The sequence below is a fragment of the Pongo pygmaeus genome, chromosome 13, assembly GCF_028885625.2.
Source record: "Pongo pygmaeus isolate AG05252 chromosome 13, NHGRI_mPonPyg2-v2.0_pri, whole genome shotgun sequence".
Lineage (NCBI taxonomy): Eukaryota > Metazoa > Chordata > Mammalia > Primates > Hominidae > Pongo > Pongo pygmaeus.
The window spans coordinates 84,397,550-84,416,912 of NC_072386.2; the positions used below are offsets into that span (position 1 = coordinate 84,397,550).

The following is a 19,363-nucleotide window of genomic DNA, read 5'->3' on the forward strand; positions in this document are numbered from 1 at the left end:
CGGACCTTCCGGGTCGCGCACGTGTAAATTGCTCCCAAGAGCCTGAGGGAGCAAAGCAGCCGCCCCGCCCCGCGGGCAGCGCGTTCAGCGGCCACGTGACACAGCCAGCCCATCACGCGCAAAGGGCAGGGCCTGGAGGACACCACCCCCGCCACTCTCTCAGCCCTCCAATAAGAAAGAAGGAGATGATATTGGTGGGCGGGCCAGGCCCGCCTCCCCCACGGTGGCCACCCCGCGAGAGGCGGGCCCAGCCGCCGCCCTCCAGTGAGGGGACGGACGAGCTCAGCTAGGCCAAGGCGAAAGAGCGACGCGCACTTCAATCAGACGGCTTCACCAATGGGCTTGCGCGCTTTCCGCGGCGCCCGCCCCTGCATCGGCCTCCCTGCGCCGTCGCTGCTTTCCCTCAGGCCGCCGCGGCGGCGCCCGCCTGCGCCTCCATCCGGGTCCTGGCGCGCTGCTCTCCCGGCAGCGACGGGCGCGAAGGCCGGGGCATTCCCACGGCGGCGACGGCCCTCTACGCGAACGCGAGGTGGGTATGGCGGACGCGGCGGCGAGCGCGGGTCCGTCGCCATTTTATTTCCCGGAGACTCGCGGCAGTGGGTGGGCAGAATGGGAGAGCCGTGGGCCGGCCCGCGCCCGTCCAGCTAGCGCGGGCTGGGACTCGTGGGGCGGCCTGCCCCCTCCAGCGGGTGGGTGGCCCCGGGGGTCCGGCGGGCCGCGAGCGGAGGTCGCGGGCGCTCGGGGCACGGGGGAGGGGTGCCGCGTGGCCGCCGCGGGGCCGGCTCCAACCCCCTCCGCTTCCCGCCCAGCTCCTCACCGACAGGGCGGGGGAGGGGGGGTCATTCTTCACATTCCTTACCCCGCCCTTCCCCCCGCTTCAATCAAACTTGGGGCGGGCGGAAGGCCCGCCCTCCGGCCGGCGCCTGTTGGCCGGTGCCGCTTCTTACTGTGGCGTGACTGGTTGTAGGCGCCGCCAGGTGCCCCTGACGTCACTTCCGTTATCATGTTTGTGGGCCGGGGAGACCTTGGCTTTGGGGGTTGGGATGAAGGAGGGAAGGTAGGAAGTGCGAGGGGCGGGGGGACAGGGCGGGAAGGCGCGGGCGGGGAGGGCGGGAGAGTCGTGGCTGGCTGCATGCCCCTGCTCCCCGCGGCCAAGTGCAGCCTCCCTTCCTGAAGCAGCTGCTGCGGCTGGAGGTCCGCTGCGGCAGCCGTCCTTGGCGAGGGGGAGGGGAACGCGGGAGCGGGAGGAAATCGTATCCCGGGGGACGGGGCTTGGAGATTTGCGACTCGGTGTCACCGGAAACAGCGCTGGCCTTTTGAGTCGGCACTGCAAACTCTTGGGATCGAGTGCCTCTCAGAAGGCTTGCTAATAAACTTCCCGGGCGGGCTCTAGTGTGAGGAATGTGGTAACCTGTATGTCCTTGGCCAGTAATGCCCTTCGGTCTTTCAACTTTTTACAGTAGATTCTGTGTCAGAGGTAACGGTATGTATTTTTCAACTTTTCGGTTTTTAAAAAATTGACTAACGAGAGGGTGGGTAGACAGGAAAAAGGCAGGGAAGACAGTGAATGTTAAAATCTTGCGGTAAATCAGGAGACTGGTTGAGTTGTGCTTTTTAACTTCATTGATAAATACTGCTTTCTTGGCATGCAGTTCCTAAAGTTAAAGCATCATGTGGCATTCGTTTGCATTTATTTCTGTTGGCCTGAAGTATAAGAACATTGAATGTCAAATTCCAAATTTATTTGTAGTTTAGGAAATAATCGTTTATATCCAGAATTCTTTTGGTGTTTGGCGGGGTCTGGTTTTATTTACTGTATATTCAGGAAGTATGTGTAGTTAGGGAAGTAAAAACTTGGAAGTTACTTTGGGTTTTGTGAGAATGTTTGATTTATTATACATATTTGTTAAAAGTTTACTTTGAAACTTCAACTTTGAGCATAGACAAATTTCTTGATGTCCTGTAAATTCAGTGGTATTAAATAGCATTTTACAATGTATCACTTAGGTGCAATTACAGTGTGAGGGAAAAAGTTAACTTTTTTGGATAGTTACATTGCAGTTGGCAGCAAGAGAGTATTTTTACGTGTAGACAGGCTGTGTGTTCCCCTCACTTAAATTGAAGCTCTGTTGAACTTGAGACACTTAAGAATCTTGCAAGTGTGAAAAGTGGAGTGAAACAAAACCATTCTAAAACGAAAATGTGTAAATAACTGCGTTCAGTTTTACAGAGTGAAGAAATAAGTATTAAACAAGTTAGTCTCAAACATTTATATCTTAAGGTCATTTTATTCCTGTTATCATTAAGTAGACATATCTTGGTTTAGAGAGCAGTACACAAGACATTGTGTACTTTTAATAGCTAAGATAGTTTAATAACTACTCATATGGGAATTACCGAGTGTTAAGAGCGCCAAACTAGTGTTTCAAACTGTAGGTCCTGAGTTATAGGGTCATGAAGTCACTTTAGTGGGTGGTGATCCGAATTTTTTAAAAAGTAGAAAATATTCAATTGAATACAAAATACCGTGTTGATTCAGCTCGACACGTGTGTATTCCTGCAAAATAATCCTGTGAAGCTGTCAAAAGTTGAAAAACTTCTGTAGGGTGTTTTTCTCGTTTATAGCATTGTATAAAGTATTATAGTTTAATATTTTTTAACGAGTATTAAATGGGCTGTTTATATTTGGTGGAACATGAGCCACTCACTTTAGTTTTCACAAGTTGGGAAATAAATTTGCCATCTATGACCAGTATGCGTTTTAATCATAATATTTTTAATAGCCTGCGAAGCTTTTCTTTAGACCGTAAGAGGTCTTTTCCATCCCAGAATATTGCCGATTATTTATCCATGTCTAGATGAGACTAGAAGAATCCGAATCCCCAGTAATGAGTTTGTCAGCGTTGTCTAATGTGACCTCGGGACTGATCATTATATGCTTTTTGCCTGTGTAGGTGTTCTAAGCATTGTATAATCACTTAAGAATGGACTTCATTAAATAGACAAAATATGAGAGCCATTACTCTTATTTTTGGTACTAAGTCTTTGAAATTCAGACTGTTTTACACTTGCAGCACATACACTTGGGGCTAATCACATTTCAGGTGCGCAGTAGCGACATGTGACTAACAGCTACCAAATGAACAGTGCAGTTCTAGTGCACTGTTTTTTAAAAAATTAGATTTTTTTTTTAAATTAGATTTCTCTAGCTGAATAGTTGTAATTTCAGATAAACAGCCAAAAATGTTCTGTCTCTCCACAGCTTCATCTCAATTGTGAAGAAATTGCATTAGGTGATTTTTTTTTTTTTTTTTTTTTTAATAATAGAAACAAAGTCTCACTATGTTGCCCAGGCTGGTCTCCAACTCCTGAGCTCAAGTGATCCTTCTTCCTCAGCCTCCCAAAGTGCTAAGATTACAGGTGTGAGCCACCGGGTTCCTGGCCGAATCAGGTGATTTCATAGGCCCTTTCTAGATACAAGGTTTAAGTATTTTGAGGCAGCCGACAGCTATACCTTTAAGTCTCTTTTGCTTCTCTAAGAATAAGTCATTTTGGATGATTTGTTCTACCATAACGTAATGAATACAAGTTGGGAGCATTTTGCTCTTCTGTTAAGCACAGTTGGCCTTCCTGTCCAAGGATTTTTGCATCCTTGAATTCAACCAACCTCCGATGGAAAATATTTGGGGGAAAAAAGTATATACAACAAAAATAATATGATCAAAAACAATACAGCATAACGACTATTTACGTAACTTTTACATTGTATTAGGTATTGTAAGTAATCTATGTAGGAGGATGTGTGTAGGTTACATGCAAATATGACACCACGTTTTATAGGGGACTTGAGCATCCGAGGATTTTCCTCTGGGAGAAGGAGGTATCCTGGAAGCAATCCCCTGAGGGTACTTTTCTACTTTGTGTGAATTTTTCATTAACAGGAAGTTACAGTACTTTTCTGGTCACCTGAGAAACCCACCCCATATTTTTATTAGCCAAATATATAATTCTTGAATGCTTAGAATTCATTTCTTAATGATTTCACTGTTGTGCAGTATAGGCTATGAATTGCCTACTAAGGATGCAGTTAATTATAGTAAACTGTGGAATCTAGATTAAATAATTACACCCTACTTTTTTTCTTGGCTTGGGGATGTGTAGACTACATAGTGGTTTTTTCAACCCAGGAACATAACAGTATAATGGAGGATAGGAAGGCAGAAGATTTTTAAAGGGTTGAGAAATAATGGTATATGTATAATGGTCAGTAAGCAGAACAAGCCAGCCAAGTTGGGTATTCTTCAAGACTATCTTAAGTGTCTGCTATGTGTCTAAGAGTGAAAGGAAATAAGGAATAGTCCTTTTGGGAAACCTGACCTAGTACTTAGCCATTTCAGACTTAATCTCAGGCTTAGTGTGATGTTTGATAGAATAGGAAATAAGATCTTAAATTAGAATTAGGTTAAATTTCTTTAGAGAAACTTATTTATAAATGTAAAGAATTTATTAGGTGTTGCACATGCTCTATCGAAGGGAGCAAAATACTATCAGAGAGTTTGCTTATTAATGTAATACTCAGCCTGCATCATTGTCGGAGAATTTTGTTGATAATTCAACTATTTGAGATTGAAAGAAATCTGTTAAAGTAGCCAGTGTTGTAATTGTGATTTGTATTTGATTACAGCGTATGAAACAAAAATGAGACTGGAGGAAATAGTTTACTTGTGAACTTTTTGAGCTACTTTGTTATAGGAGTATTTAAATTAATGTAAAAGTGTAGGGAAATGTCTTAGCTCAGAAAATTTAAACTTACTAGATATTAAGTGCTTAAAAGGTAGAGTATGCTTGCATTTGGACTAAAGTTTAGTGTGTTTTAAGAAATTAGAAGCTATTTTAAAAAATATTTTGAAGTTAGGAATGTGTTCCTAAGTGTTTTGACCATAAGAAAATAAGTCTGTGGGGATAGTACATACATTAATTAACTTGATTTAGCTATAATATAAACCTATTTTATGTACACCATAAAAATAACGATTTTTATGTCAATTTGAAACAAATTCATTACAAAAATGAAACTAGGAATGTGAATGTTAATAACTTAGTTATGAAAACTTACTTGATGTAAATGTAGATATAGACAAGTCTATAACTAATAGATTTGCCTGCTTTGTAGCATGCTTTAAATTGATAATATTTTTAACTATCACAAGTATATCTGGAGAGGTAAAATTCCTGTTAGGATAGTTTGTCAAATTAATTTATTAAGTACAGTTGCCATTTGTTGAGTTAATTTCTCGGTCATTCAATATCTTTGCATGTATCCCAGTCCTGACAGCAACCCCATGAGGTGTGGCTGTTACAGTTCCCCCAAATGGCGATGAGAGAACACAGCCACTAAGTAGCTGCTTGGCTGCTTGACCCTGAAACCATTGCCCTTAACCATTTTCCTGTACTGGTATGCTGAGCTGAATGAAATAAGTTGAAGATACATTTTTTCTAAGTTGAATTTTGACTTTTAGTTGCTATAAATTAATTAAATAATTTATTATATTATATATATATTTTTGAGACAGTTTTGCTCTTGTTGCCCAGGCTGGAGTGTAATGGTGCTGTCTTGGTCTACTGCAACCTCTGCCTCCTGGGTTCAAGCGATTCTCCTACCTCAGCCTCCTGAGTAGCTGGGATCATGCCTGGCAAATTTTTGTATTTTTAGTAGAGATGAGTTTTCACCATGTTGGCCAGGCTGGTCCCAAACTCCTGACCTCAGGTGATCCACCCGCCTGGGCCTCCCAAAGTGCTAGGATTATAGTGTGACCCACTGTGCCTGGCCAGTTGCTGTAATTTTATTTATTTATTTATTTATTTTATTTATTTATTTTTTTGAGACCGCATCTTGCTCTGTTGCCCAGGCGGGAGTGCAGTGGCGTGATCTCGGCTCCATGCAACCTCCACCTTCCAAGTTCAAGCGATTCTTCTGCCTCAGCCTCCCGAGTAGCTAGGACTACAGGCGCATGCCACCACGCCCGGCTGATTTTTTTATTTTTAGTAGAGAGGGGGTTTCACCATATTGGCCAGGCTGGTTTCGAACTCCTGACCTCATGATTTGCCCACCTGGGCCCCCCAAAGTGCTGGGACTACAGGCATGAGCCACCGTGCCTGGCCAGTTGCCATAACTTTTAATGAGAGGGTAGTTCCAGTTACAGATTGAGGTAGTATGTGAATAAGGATAGAAAGTGGATATAAAAGTATTTTTGTTACTTTTTAAGAAAGAATTATCAGAAGGCTCAAATTCTGATAATTTTAGCTAATAGTATCCTACCTAAGAAGTAAACAAAGGCCCAGAAATTAGATGATATGTCCAAGGACATAGTAAATGGGGAGCCAGCATTAACTGTAGACAGAAAAATTTCAAGTCCTAAATGTATACTAGCTATCAACCCACTCTTTCCCAGTACGCAAGCGTTACATTGTTGTGATTAGTTAGTTAGGGCTTTTAATTAACTTCCAAATGAATATTTCCATGGGTTCTTGTAATCCGTAAATTCATGGATTATGTTCAGTGTTTATGAGAGCTGGCCCTAACTGAACATTGCTCAGCTGTTTGGTTTTAGTTTCCACCATTTGCTGTAATCAGTGTTTTCTAAACTGCAGGCTGGGAACCATTAGATTATAAAATCAGTTTATGTATATAATAAAATAACATATTAGAGTAAGTATTGATTTGTGAACGATTTTATTTATTGGATTATTTATATACGTATACTTTTCAAAAAATTGAGGGTCATGTTAATAGCACTTGGTATGTAAATTACCAGAATGCTTTCTAGCAGTATGGTATTTATTTACATAGCTGGATTGAGAAAGAATAATACAAAGTAAGCATGTGACACCAAGGTTGGAAAAAAATGTATTTTTGAATGTTTGATGAGGATTCAAACATGTTTTAAATGAGAAAATGGGTAGGAGGTTGAAGATTGTAGTAGAGGTACCAGATGCTTTTTCTTTTAGCTGTTTTTTTTTGTTGTTTGTTTGGTTGGTTTTTGTTTTGGTTTTTTTTTTTGTTTGGCTGTTATTGTTTTAAAAGTCAGGACTAGGCTGGGTGCAGTGGCTCACGCCTGTAATCCCAGCACTTTGGGAGGCGAAGGCAGGCAGGCAGATCACCTGAGGTCAGGAGTTCGAGACCAGCCTGACCAACATGGTGAAACCCCGTCTTTACTAAAAATACAAAAATGAGCTGGGCGTGATGGTGCATGCCTATAATCCCAGCTACTTGGGAGGCTGAGGCAGGAAAATCGCTTGAACCCAGGAGGCGGAGGTTTCAGGAGCTGAGATCACACTGTTGCACTCCAGCCTGGGTGACAGAGCGAGACCTCGTCTCAAAACAATAAAAAATAAAAGTAAGGACAGTGCTGATTCTTGGGAAATATTTTGGCTTATAAAGGGCCTGACTTTAGGGACAAGTGTGTCTGCGAGTTCCTACTTTGCATAAACTGGCCTTGTAGAATTGAAATGGTCTCAAATGTAGTATAGTTTAGTGATGCAGTGCTGTCTCCTCTAATTTGGGGCAAGTTATTAAGCTTCTTACCACCAGTTTTCATCTAGAGATGATGAAGTAGTGGGGCCTTACATATTTTGGATATATGGTATTAATAAATCTTTCCCTTTTTCTTACAGACATGTTGATACTGCAGCTAGGAAAGCTGAGGGACTTCGGCTAAATTTCTTTTGCAAGGTTTCAATGGCAGAGAATTAGTAGTAGGGCCAGGATTTGAACCCTGGTTTTTATTGACTCCAAATGAGTAATGCTGTGAAAATTCAAGTACACGTTTTTTCAATTCTCTTGCCCTTTTTTTTTTGCGGGGAGGGACAGGGTCTCACTTTCTTGCTCTGACTGGAGTGCAGTGGTGTGATCATAGCTTACTGCAACCTTTAACTCCTAGGCTCAAGCAGTCCTGCCTCAACCTCCTGAGTAACTCAGCTGGGACCATAAGCCTGCACCACCACACCCAGCCATGTTCAGTTCTCTGGAGTATATACCTAGAAATGGAATTGCTGGGTCACATGGTGAACTGTTTTTTACTCATCAGTAACCAGTTCTGACACCAACAATCAATTCTTCAACTCGATACCAACAGAGTGTCCTACAATTAAATTTAATTCTGAAACTACCTGAAGTTAGTACAAACCTCACAGGTTGAGGGCTCAAACATGTAAGACTGCCCCTGCTTCAGATGCCAGTTTCAAGTCCTAGGTTTCTACCTGAATTTTTAACCAACCAGCTATAAATTAGGGGGTTTAACAACCTCTTCCACTGGGTCTATAATTTGCTAGGATGGCTTATAGAACACAGGAAGACACTTATTATCACTGGTTTATTATAAAGGATATAAATGAATAGCCAGATGAAGAGGTTCTTAAGCTGAAGTCCAGGAGGGTTCCTAGCACAGGAGCTTCTGTATCTGTGAAGTTAGGGTTACACCACCCTCCTGGCACGAAGATGTGTTTTTCAACTCAGAGCTGTCCAAACCCTGACACTTAAGGGGTTTTTATGGAGGTTTCATACTTAGGCATGATTGATTACATTATTGGCCTTTGATGATTGGCTTACTCTCTGTCCTCTCTGCTTTAACTGGAGGTTGAGGGGGTGAGGCTGAAAGTTCCACCTCTCTAATCACACCTTGGTCTTTCTGGTGACCATCCCCTTCCTGAAACTACAGGAGCCACCAGTCGACTCCGTAGCGTTAAACAGACATTCATCACTTGGGAAATTCTGAGGGTTTTAGGAGCTGTATGCCAGCCAGCATCTTCAAATGGAGACAAAGACGAAATACGTATTTCTGATTCCACTTAACAACAACTGTTTGACTTGTCTACAAGTTTTGTTCTCCAAAGCAGCTGCACCATTTCACATTCCCACCAGCAATCTAAGGGTTCCAATTTTCTCCGCATCCTTGTCAATACTTTTATTAATCTTATTAGCCATCCTAATGAATAATGTATCTTTTCATGTGCCTGTTGGCCATTTGTGCTTATGAGTCATATCTTTGGTGAAATATCTATTAAAATATTTTGTTTACCATTAAATTAGGTTATTTTAAGTTACTTTAATGTGGTATGTTTTGCACACCAATTTACAAAGAATGCAAATCCATTTTTTTTGCATGTGGATATACAGCCATCTCAGCATTATTTGTTGAAAAAACGATTCCCAGTTGAATTGTCTTGGCATGGTTGAAAATCAGTTGACCCATGTATGGGTTTATTTCTAGACTTTAAATTCTATTATTTTGAGCCGTATGTTTTTTATTAAATTTTGTAATTTTAAAAATTAGTGCTTTTGGTTACTAAATCACTACAAAATAAATGTAGTCCCTATCTTAAAAGATACTCTTTGTAGTAGCTGCCTCCTAAATATGAAGTCTGTAAATTAAAGAGTAATAATATAGTTTAGATTACTTTGGGTTATTAAAGATTTTGGACTCTGCCTTCAATCCGCATACTACCTGTCTGTCTAAAGGAAAGGATTCTGACCCTGAATCAGATTCAGGTGATTATCTTTGATTTAGTCCTAATAAGACCACTTAGTGTTTGCTCTCATGGGATAAATGAGTAGGTTCCTTTAAAAATTAGTTTCTCTTTGTGTGCGTTTTTTATATTGTTGTACGTTAGTGCATTTGGATTATGCATGATGTACAGGACTTTTGGGTTTTGAAGTCATTGGATTTTTAATTAGAGGCTGTCGTGTTTTTCTGTAATGATTTTTTGTTGTTTCTTAAAGAAAGATAAGTTATTTCATGCGTTTTCATTTGTAGGAACTATAAGAAAACCAGCAGTTGATAATAGTAAAAGGTGGTGGTAACAGGGTGGTTTCTGAATCTCGTAAATACATGGTTTTAGGAGTGGATTCAGATAACCAAGCATTTAAAATACTATTAATGAAATACAGGAAATGAAACCACAGCATTGATTATGCATGTAGCCAAAATGTTCAGTTAAACTTCATTTTCAACATAAGTGAATGAAAATGGTCTAATACTATTTTTCTTGTCACTCACACAGGAAACCAGGATTACCGAGGAGGAAAAAAAGCCTTCCTGTGGTGCTCAACTGTGATTCCTTTTCATCATTCACCCTGGATGTTCTCTTCACTGTGGGATGAGGTAGTAGGTTGTATAGTTTTAGGGTCACACCCACCACTGGGAGATAACTATACAATCTACTGTCTTTCCTAACGTGATAGAAAAGTCTGCATCCAGGCGGTCTGATAGAAAGTCAGTTAACTAATTGTACAATATTTAAGATTAACTTGTCTTAAAGAGATGTAGTGCAGCATTTGCTTATGGCCTGGAAATTTATTACTTTAGAGATAAAGTCTGTAGCAAGTACACTGGATGGGGGTGGGGAAACCTTTTGCTGCTTGTCTTATTTCTCTGTATCAGAATAAATGTATTTTTTTTATTTTGATTGATGCTGATAATTTTATGTTGAAATTTTCTTTTGAAAGAGATTGTACTTTCCATTCCAGAAGAAAACATTGCTCTATCAGAGTGAGGTAGTAGATTGTATAGTTGTGGGGTAGTGATTTTACCCTGTTCAGGAGATAACTATACAATCTATTGCCTTCCCTGAGGAGTAGACTTGCTGCATTATTTTGTTTTTATCTAGATGATATTAAAACTCAGAAGAATTAATTTTGACGTTTTGTATTTACAGTTTATCAGTTAATTTTCTCTGTTCAAGTAGTACAGTAGGCACAGAGATTAACATTTAAATTTTTCACATATGGTATATTTCAGAAATTTGAAGTTAAGCAAAAATCTTAATGAGTAGAGAAAGTAAGTAGCCTTCCGGAAATCTTAATAGAGGACCAGGGCCTTTTGGAATTGTGAATAGATTTATTGCCTTACATCCTGGTACACATGTCCAAGGTGAGGTCCCGGGTGGTAAAGGTAAATACAAATTGGAAGGGCACTGTGTGAGCCAAAACGAGTCAGATTAGTCATGATTCATTTCCAGTTTGGGTTTTGGGTGGTCTTGGAGAATGTTGTAAGCACTGCTTCATTGATAGGTTGATTGAGCCAGACTTTACTCAGCAGCGTGGAAAAGGAGAGATGGGCTCTGGGTTCTACCTTTGCTTACTGGTAAGTTGCTCAGATCTCAGCTTTGCCCTCAAACCCTGAAGTAGTCTTTCATTCACACAGTGGGATCACTCGAAAATGTCAGATGGGGAAGTCCATAGGTTGTTACTTTAAAGAAAATAGAAAAACTGCTGGAAAAGGTTTCTTGAATTTTAATACCCATGAAGGCCCATGTTTTAGCTTTCCTCCGATGGGCAAACCATACACTAACTTGGGCCTTGTAATCAACAAGCAAGGCTAAAAGCTCTCTAAGTGCTTGCTGTTTAAACTATTTTGTGTTGGAAGAAGAGTTGGAAAAGAGGCAGTGTGGAGGTGAGGGAGAAGTTCCCTCCCTCTCCAATCATTTCCAATAAATGGAAATTTAAGGAGAAATTTGTGTTTATCCTTAATATCTAAGATAATCACTGTGCAGTGCCATTGGTACTTTTCATGAGAGTAGAAACATCAAACTTCCTTGGATGGGCCCAACCCAGGTGACTTACTCTGAACCAAATGTATGCTTTTTGTTTTATCCACTGTGGACAGCTGCATAGATAATTGGTCTTTGTTCTAATCTGCACATAAAAACATGGGAGAAAATGACATTTGTTGCCTTTTGGTGTGCCAAAGAAGAGTGGGAATGTTCTAAGAATTCTCTTTGGCTTAATCTTTGTTGAACTGAAAATATGTATAACTCTTTTGCTGAAAGTGTAGCAAGTACAGTCATGAAATTTTGTGGTCTTCCTGACACATGTTCTTCCAGCATAACGTTGCCACCCTCAGTTGGAAACGTATCCTTATCTAATAATTAAGCCCTGGAGAAAAATTAATTTATGTATTTTATTAATTACATAAGGACATTGTTATTAGCTGAGCAGAGTAAGTAAATCAAAATAAAACTTTAAAAATGCCTTTATGGAGAGAATGACTATCTCTGAAAGCTTGTTTTTAATGATGATAAAATTCATGATCAGAATTTGTTTCTGTTTACTTTAATTCAGGGGTCAAAACTGAAATACCATCAGAGGCCCAGGAGGGGCTAGCTGTAACTGGCAAATATAGTAAATTAATTTGCTCTGGTTGATGGGTAGCAAGCAGGGTTTATATACATTGTCACCTACTTTTCCAGTTAACAGGAGAGACTGGAGATTTTATGAAATTTGATATTTAAATGTTGGTAATTGGGTTGGGCACCATGGCTCACACCTCTAATCCCAACACTTCGGGAGGCTGAGGTGGGTGGAGCACCTGAGGTCAGGAGTTAAAGACCATCCTGACCAACGCGGTGAAACACAGTCTCTAATAAAGATACAAAAATTAGGCCAGGCATGGTGGCTCATGCCTGTAATCCCAGCACTTTGGGAGGCCAAGGTGGGCGGATCACCTGAGTCAGGAGTTCAAGACCAGCCTGCCTAACATGGTGAAAACCTGTTTCTACTAAAAATACAAAAAAGTAGCTGGGCATGGTGGTGGGCGCCTGTAATCCAGCTACTCGGGGGGCTGAGGCAGGAGAATCACTTGAACCCAGGAGGCGGAGGTTGCAGTGAGCCGAGATCACACCACTGTACTCCAGCCTGGGTGACAGAGCGAGACTCTGTCCAAAAAACAAAATTGGTAATTAAATGTTAAAAGTCAGTGACTCCAGTAATATGTGGTGGGCTGAGTATTAGACTGCTGGCTTACATCCTCTGATGTAATTACTTTCTTGTTCCTTTGTGACTTGAGGTTGGATTTTAAGCAGATATATTTGTGGCTTTTTACCAAGGTCATATGGCCAGATAACTTTTCAAAAGCATTAAAGAATTCTGATTAGTTTGAATTTCAAACAAAACTCAAAGAACATGACCTATAATTTAACAGGTTAATTTGAAGTGCATCTACCAAGTAGAAGACCAGCAAGAAAAAAAAAATGGGTTCCTAGGAAGAGGTAGTAGGTTGCATAGTTTTAGGGCAGGGATTTTGCCCACAAGGAGGTAACTATACGACCTGCTGCCTTTCTTAGGGCCTTATTATTCACCGATAACCTGTTTCCTTGCTACTTTGCTTTGGTGTAAGCAGAGTTCTTTCTGCAGGTTTTCTCAAATGAAAACATTGCAAGAATATCAAAGAGAGCAGTGTTTGCGTTAGTGATTTATAAACTGCAGCATGGTGCTGACATTGATAACTGAAAGTCAACTAATGAGAATTTGAGACTTCTGAAGTACACTTAAGTTGCTGGTGTCTCTCCCTTTTGGGGACACTGGAAAGTTTAGAAAGCATAGTTTTGTTTTGCTCAGGTTTCTCTTTCTGTGATGCAGAGACTCTCAGCTGTTCCTCCTCTATGTCTACATTATGTCTGAAGGAAAGAATTTAACAAAACTTGAAATATTGCTGTTTTTCTACAATGTTTGTAAATATTTATCTTGCCGCTTTTCTAGGTTTGTCTTCTGGATTTAAAATTTGGGGCGGCTGGGGTGGAATTGCATGGTTTGGGAATGGGTAATTGAGCTGCTGCTCATTATGGTATGTAACAGCGATTTGTCTGTTTAATATGTACAAGAACTGGAAGGTCAATAAAATGAAAATGGTTGTCTTGACCGGGTAATGGTGTTACATGTTTTGTTAAAGTTATACATCTTTTCAATAAAAACACTGCATACTTCAAAACTTGTGCTTTTTAAGTCATCCTTAACCCTTATCCCCATCCTTGCAGTATTAGATTCATTTTTCATTTGTAATTATTATGATTTGTTAGTTCTTAGTTTCATTTTTCATTAGCAATAATTTGGTGATTGGATGATCATTTACAGATGTATTAATAAAGCTAACACGAGCCATTTCCAGCTCTTCCATTTTTGTAAACACTTTGTACAGACAATTAACTGCTCAGGATCACCCTCCTTTTTGTTTTGTTTTTGAGATGGTCTCATTCTGTCACCCATGCTGGAGTGTAGTGAAATGATCACAGCTCACTGCAGCCTTGACCTCCTGGACTCAAGCTTCCTAGTAACTGGGACTACAGGTGCACACAACCATACCTGGCTAATTTTATTTTTGTAGAGACGGTTTCACCATATTGCCCAGACTGGTCTTGAACTCCTGATTATCCTCTGGCCTTTACCTCCCAAAGTGCTGGCCAGGACAGCCTCCTTTCTTTACTTAAGTAATTATTGTTTGAGTTTGCTCAGGCAGACACTACCTTGTAAAAACTTATCTTTAATTTCACTAGTCTAGTTTGAGCATTTATCATTCTAGGAATGAGACTGGAATTTGTGCATTAGCATTCCATCTTTTTCCAACTACTTTGAACAGTAGTATATATATATAATATTATTTTATTTTTTGAGACAAAATCTCACTCTGTTTCCCAGGCTAGAGTGCAGTGGTGTGATCTCAGCTCACTGCTGCAACCTCCACCTCCTGGGTAGAGTAGACAGGATTTAGCTAATTTTTTGTATTTTTATTAGAGATGGGGTTTCACTATGTTGGCCAGGTTGAACTCCTGGCCTCAAGTGATCCACCGGCCGTGGCCTTCCAAAGTGCTGGGATTACAAGTGTGAACCACCCTTGCCTGATCATGAGCAGTAATACATTTAAAAGTCTCCAGGGATGAGAAGGTTGAAAGGAAATTAAGTGGAATTTCCCATCCTGCCCCTCTGCTGCCCAGCCCCTTGCTCCAGTGGAAGGAAGGAAGCGTGTTCTAGGGATGTTCTCATACTTGGGGCTTTAAATTTCCTTTATGAATTGAGATGGTTGGGTATGTTTTCTAAGGTACCTTACATGGTACAGTTCTTTAAAGTTGAAGATTTAAGTTGTGGCAAAATTGCATCAATTTCATGTGCACTGATTTAGGTGAAGATGCGTAGGAAAAGAGCAAGGAAATAGGTGTGATAGGATTAGGGGTGATTTCAAAATGAGTATTTCTGCCTGGCCTAGTGGTTCACGCCTGTAATCACAGCACTTTGGGAGGCCAAGGCAGGCAGATCCCCTGAGGTCAAGAGTTGGAGACCAGCCTGGCCAACATGATGAAACCCCGTCTTACTAAAAATAAAAAGCTGGCATGGTGGTGGGCTACTTGTGAGGCTGAGGTAGGAGAACTGCTTGAACCAGGGAGGTGGAGGTTGCAGTGACCAGAGATTGCGCTATTGCACTCCAGCCTGGATGACAGAGCAAGACTGTCTTAAAAAAAGTGTTTCTAGTTTCACTTAAAGTATTCTAAATTTATCTCTAACCATTTTCACTGAAATATTTGAGTCACAGCTAGCCTTTTTCCTACTCCGTTGAACTAATATTCTAGGTTCCTTGCTCTCCCCCCATTTTGTTTCCTACTTTGCTTTCTGTTGTTGGGGTCCGATGGGGAGGGCTGGGAAAGGAGTTGGGCCGTCTTAGGACTGGTCATCAATCTTTGCTCTGAGCAATGTTTTTGCTGGTTGAATGGATGACTTGAAGGAAGCATCAGACTCCTTGGGATTCTGAAATCCTACTTCTTGATAGAAACCCGTAACTTATTTTAGTTTGACTTAAAAACGATCCATAAGTAAGCATGCAGGGTTGGTGTAACTGCATTGAACTGGTAACGTCAGAAAAATGGGTAGAAATGAGGTACCCCAGTGATACAGAAGCTTCGTGACCGATGTCCTGGATTGTTTCTAGCTTTTCTTCCAGCCCTAACACATGGTTTCCATTCTCAAGGTTACCTCTGTAACAGCTGACTGCTATAACTGGCCACATCATTCTTCCAGGCATGAAGATGGAAAAAGGAAAAGGCAGAAGGGACACTTTTATGGTTGAATTCATTTAGTTTTCTCAAGAAATGCCACCTAGTGACTCCTTTACGTGTAATCCCTTGGAACTATCACAGACTACTTTAGACCAAGGAATCCTGGAAAGTGGTCCTGGCGGGACTGATTGCCAGGCTGAATACAATCAGGGTCCCACTAGTAAGGAGGGGAGAAAGGAAATAACACAGATAGTTATCTGCAGTAATCGGCATTAGGAAAAAAATACTTGGCAAAGACTGACAATCTCTGTTCCCCTCCTGCCATTTAAAGAAAAACACACACGCATAAAAACACCAAGTGGCCTCAGATAGGCAGCACTCCTCCTGACCCTGGGCTTGAGAAATTTTCATTGGGAGTCTGATGAGGCTCAGCCAGAGTTGTGTGGGACTGTTCTCAATTTCAAGCAGAGGAGCAGAGAAAGCTGGTTAGGTGAGGGGGGCTTCCCACATTACTTGGAGCCTACAATATATATGACCTCTATCACAGGGCATGGTACAGAACTGGAACAATAAAGCATTTTTTAAAGTAATTTAATTTCTAGAGCAATTTTAGGTTCACAGCAAAATTGAGCAGAAAGTGTAGAGTTCACATATACTTCCCTGTTGATTATGCACACGCTGCCTTCCTCACTATTGAAGTCCTGACCATAATGGTACATTTTAATAAAGCAGTTTGTTTTTCCCTTTTCTTTGAAGTTGTTCCATCATGAGAATTAGGCTAAAAGTCTTAGCTTACTGCCCCATGGAAGGAAGGACAAATAACTCGGCAATGACCAAGCAACGTATTTTTAGCTTTGAGGCCAAAATTGGCTGAAAATGACAAAAGCAGTTACTTCAGAGAAAATGATTTTTTGGAGTTCTGCATAAATTTGAAGAGGTAAACCTGGAGAGCTGAGAACAATGAGTTATATGCAGTGGACCAGAGGAAGATGCATGTTCAACCATGTCTTTTTTTCCATCCAAGAAGAGTTACTAGCAAGCAGTAAGATGGGAGGAAATGAAACCAGTCAGACTGCTGAGTGCTGGAGAAGAGGTCCCTGTGCACACTCCAGCATGGGCATGGTGGGACTACCTGTATGAATTAAGGGGAGTCCAGGGTCAGGGGATGGTTGATCTGCATTTTTTCCCCAGGCATAATCTGAGACCACAAAGCTTCTAGGGAAGGGTTGTGTATATCATGGCCCCACAGCAGTGAGAGGCTTGAAGAATGCTCTGGCTAAAGACAGGGAGGTGCTATGGCAGGCACTGTTACTTGCCTACCCAAATATCCCTTTGCTAGGAGAACCTTGATTTTGTTGAGGTATGGATCTCAGGAAAGTTACCCTAGTTTTTTGTCTAGGGGTAGGCATGTGACCAGATTTGATCAGTGAGATGTAAAGAGCAGTGGTAGGGAGAGGGTTTCTTTCTTTTCTTCTCCCTCCCCCCACCCACCCCAGAGTCTCGCTTTGTCACCCAGGCTGAAGTGCAGGGGCGTGGTCACAGCTCACTGCTGCCTTGACCTCCCCGACTCAAGCGATCCTCCTACCTCAGCTTCCCACATAACTTGGACTTCAGGCGCACACCGCTATGCCTGGCTAATTTTTTTCTATTTTAGAGACGGAGTCTTGCTATGTTGCCCAGGCTGGTCTTGAACTCCTGGGCTCAGGCAGTCCTCCCGCCTTGGGCTCCCAGAGTGCTGGGATTACTGCTGTGAGCCACTGCATCTGCCTGCATCATGCTGAGGTTTGAATGTGGTTGTGTGATGATCAGAGCTGCTGCAGCCATCTTGTGACCACAAAGGGTAGGTAGGTCAATAATACCAACCTAGAGTTCTGACATTATTGAGCTGTTGAGTCAATGCCAGCATCTGCTCTCCTCTACACTTTGTATTATATGAGAAAAATGAACTACCTTATAGTGAATGGGGGTTATGAGGCTTGCAGGGAAAAGCTGTACTCACAGGATCCCACATAGGGAAGTCCAGGGAAAGCCCCTAAATGTGAGGGAAGAGGAAAGGTGCTAAGGGGCCATCAGGAAGAAGCCTATGGCTTAGATAAGGATGGTAGACAATGGATCTCTGACATCTGTAGCAGGACCCTGAACATGAGCATGAACATGAAGTGGTAAGAGGCTGATGGCAAGACCACATTTCTGAAACTGGGATCTTACAAGTGGCAGGCAGCAAGGACCAAGCTCAAGACAGTATGGACCAAACAGTAAGGACACCCCTTCTTAGTGCTGACATGAGCTAAGCCCTTTGGAAATTTAGATCCTCTTGAATTTGATAAACTAATTCTCCTAAAAACTGCCTTAAATCAAGACAATTCTCTTAAATGGATGAAACTTCAGTGTTCTGCCATTAGTAGACATGGGGGCTCAAGTTACTCAGCAACAAAAATTTTTGTTACGTTTTTGCTCTCTTGAATGGCAACTGCAAACTTTGAACCTCTGCAGTTACCCTAATGCAGAACTTATTATTTATAGACTTTTTTTGATGATTTACAATGAAATACTGACATAGAAACAGATGTTTAAAAGAAAACTATATAGCTTATCTCACTTAGGTAATGTAGCCTAAGTTTCCTAAACCCAAGATCTCATTTTAGCTACCTAGATATATTGTCCAGAGTACTGAATATAAGCACATTTCACATGACAGGCTCTCAAATGCAAGAGTGTGTGTGTATGTGTCTGTGTTTGTGTGTGTGTGTGTGTGTGTGTGTGTGTGTGTGTGTGTAGTCCTTGCTTTGCCTGGCATCTTGTTACAGTAATTCATGCACATAAGAACCATGTCCTTGCTTTGCCTTGCCTGGTAGAGAACTATGCAAAGCAAGAACAAGGCTCCAGTATGAACAAGTTTGCATTAGCATGGTATCGTGAAATGTAAGAACTCCCTGTGTAAACTGTATGTACCCTTTCCTTCTTAAAATATGCCCAGCACCCTTCTATGTCTCTGTCTTCTCGTTAGTCTTGGAAATACTGGTCATAGGTCCTCATGGGAAACTAACTTCTCTAAGCTTTCAGGTTGTATCATCCAGCCCATTGGCAGCTACTTAGGAAGCTTTTTATACTATACCCTGAAGTGTGGTGTTTTAACTGGGTCTGAAAGCAGAGGAGTGACCCAGTAGAGTGTCACTGACCAAAATGAGAAATGAGGTGGTTGAGAAAATCTGAAAAGATGCACAAGGTTTCAGGTATAATACATTTGTCTAATATCTCCCAAGATTGCAAATAAGGTTCCCTAAGTGGTTTTATGATTATTTTTATATCTTGGGCACTTCAGTATAGGGGAAAGAAGGGCAGAGTATGGTGAATGGCAGAGCAGAAGATGCCTAAATAGTTGAGAAAGATAATCCTGTGACTGGAAAACTGTATTAAAAAAATAATATCTGGCCAGGCCCGGTGGCTAACACCTGTAATCCCAGAACTTTGGGAGGCCAAGGCAGGCGGATCACGAGGTCAAAAATAATAATAATAATATCTTGTTGATACATCCTTCTTTTGTGAT

General features: G+C 41.4%; 1 long non-coding RNA gene across 1 annotated transcript; it reads left to right on the plus strand.

The window, feature by feature from the left end:
• The first annotated feature begins 405 nt into the window (after positions 1–405).
• LOC129043665 (uncharacterized) lies at positions 406–13,763 on the plus strand. Its single transcript, XR_008504496.2, has 2 exons — positions 406–529; positions 10,060–13,763. It is a non-coding gene; the product is annotated as an uncharacterized LOC129043665 (long non-coding RNA).
• The last annotated feature ends 5,600 nt before the right edge of the window (positions 13,764–19,363 follow it).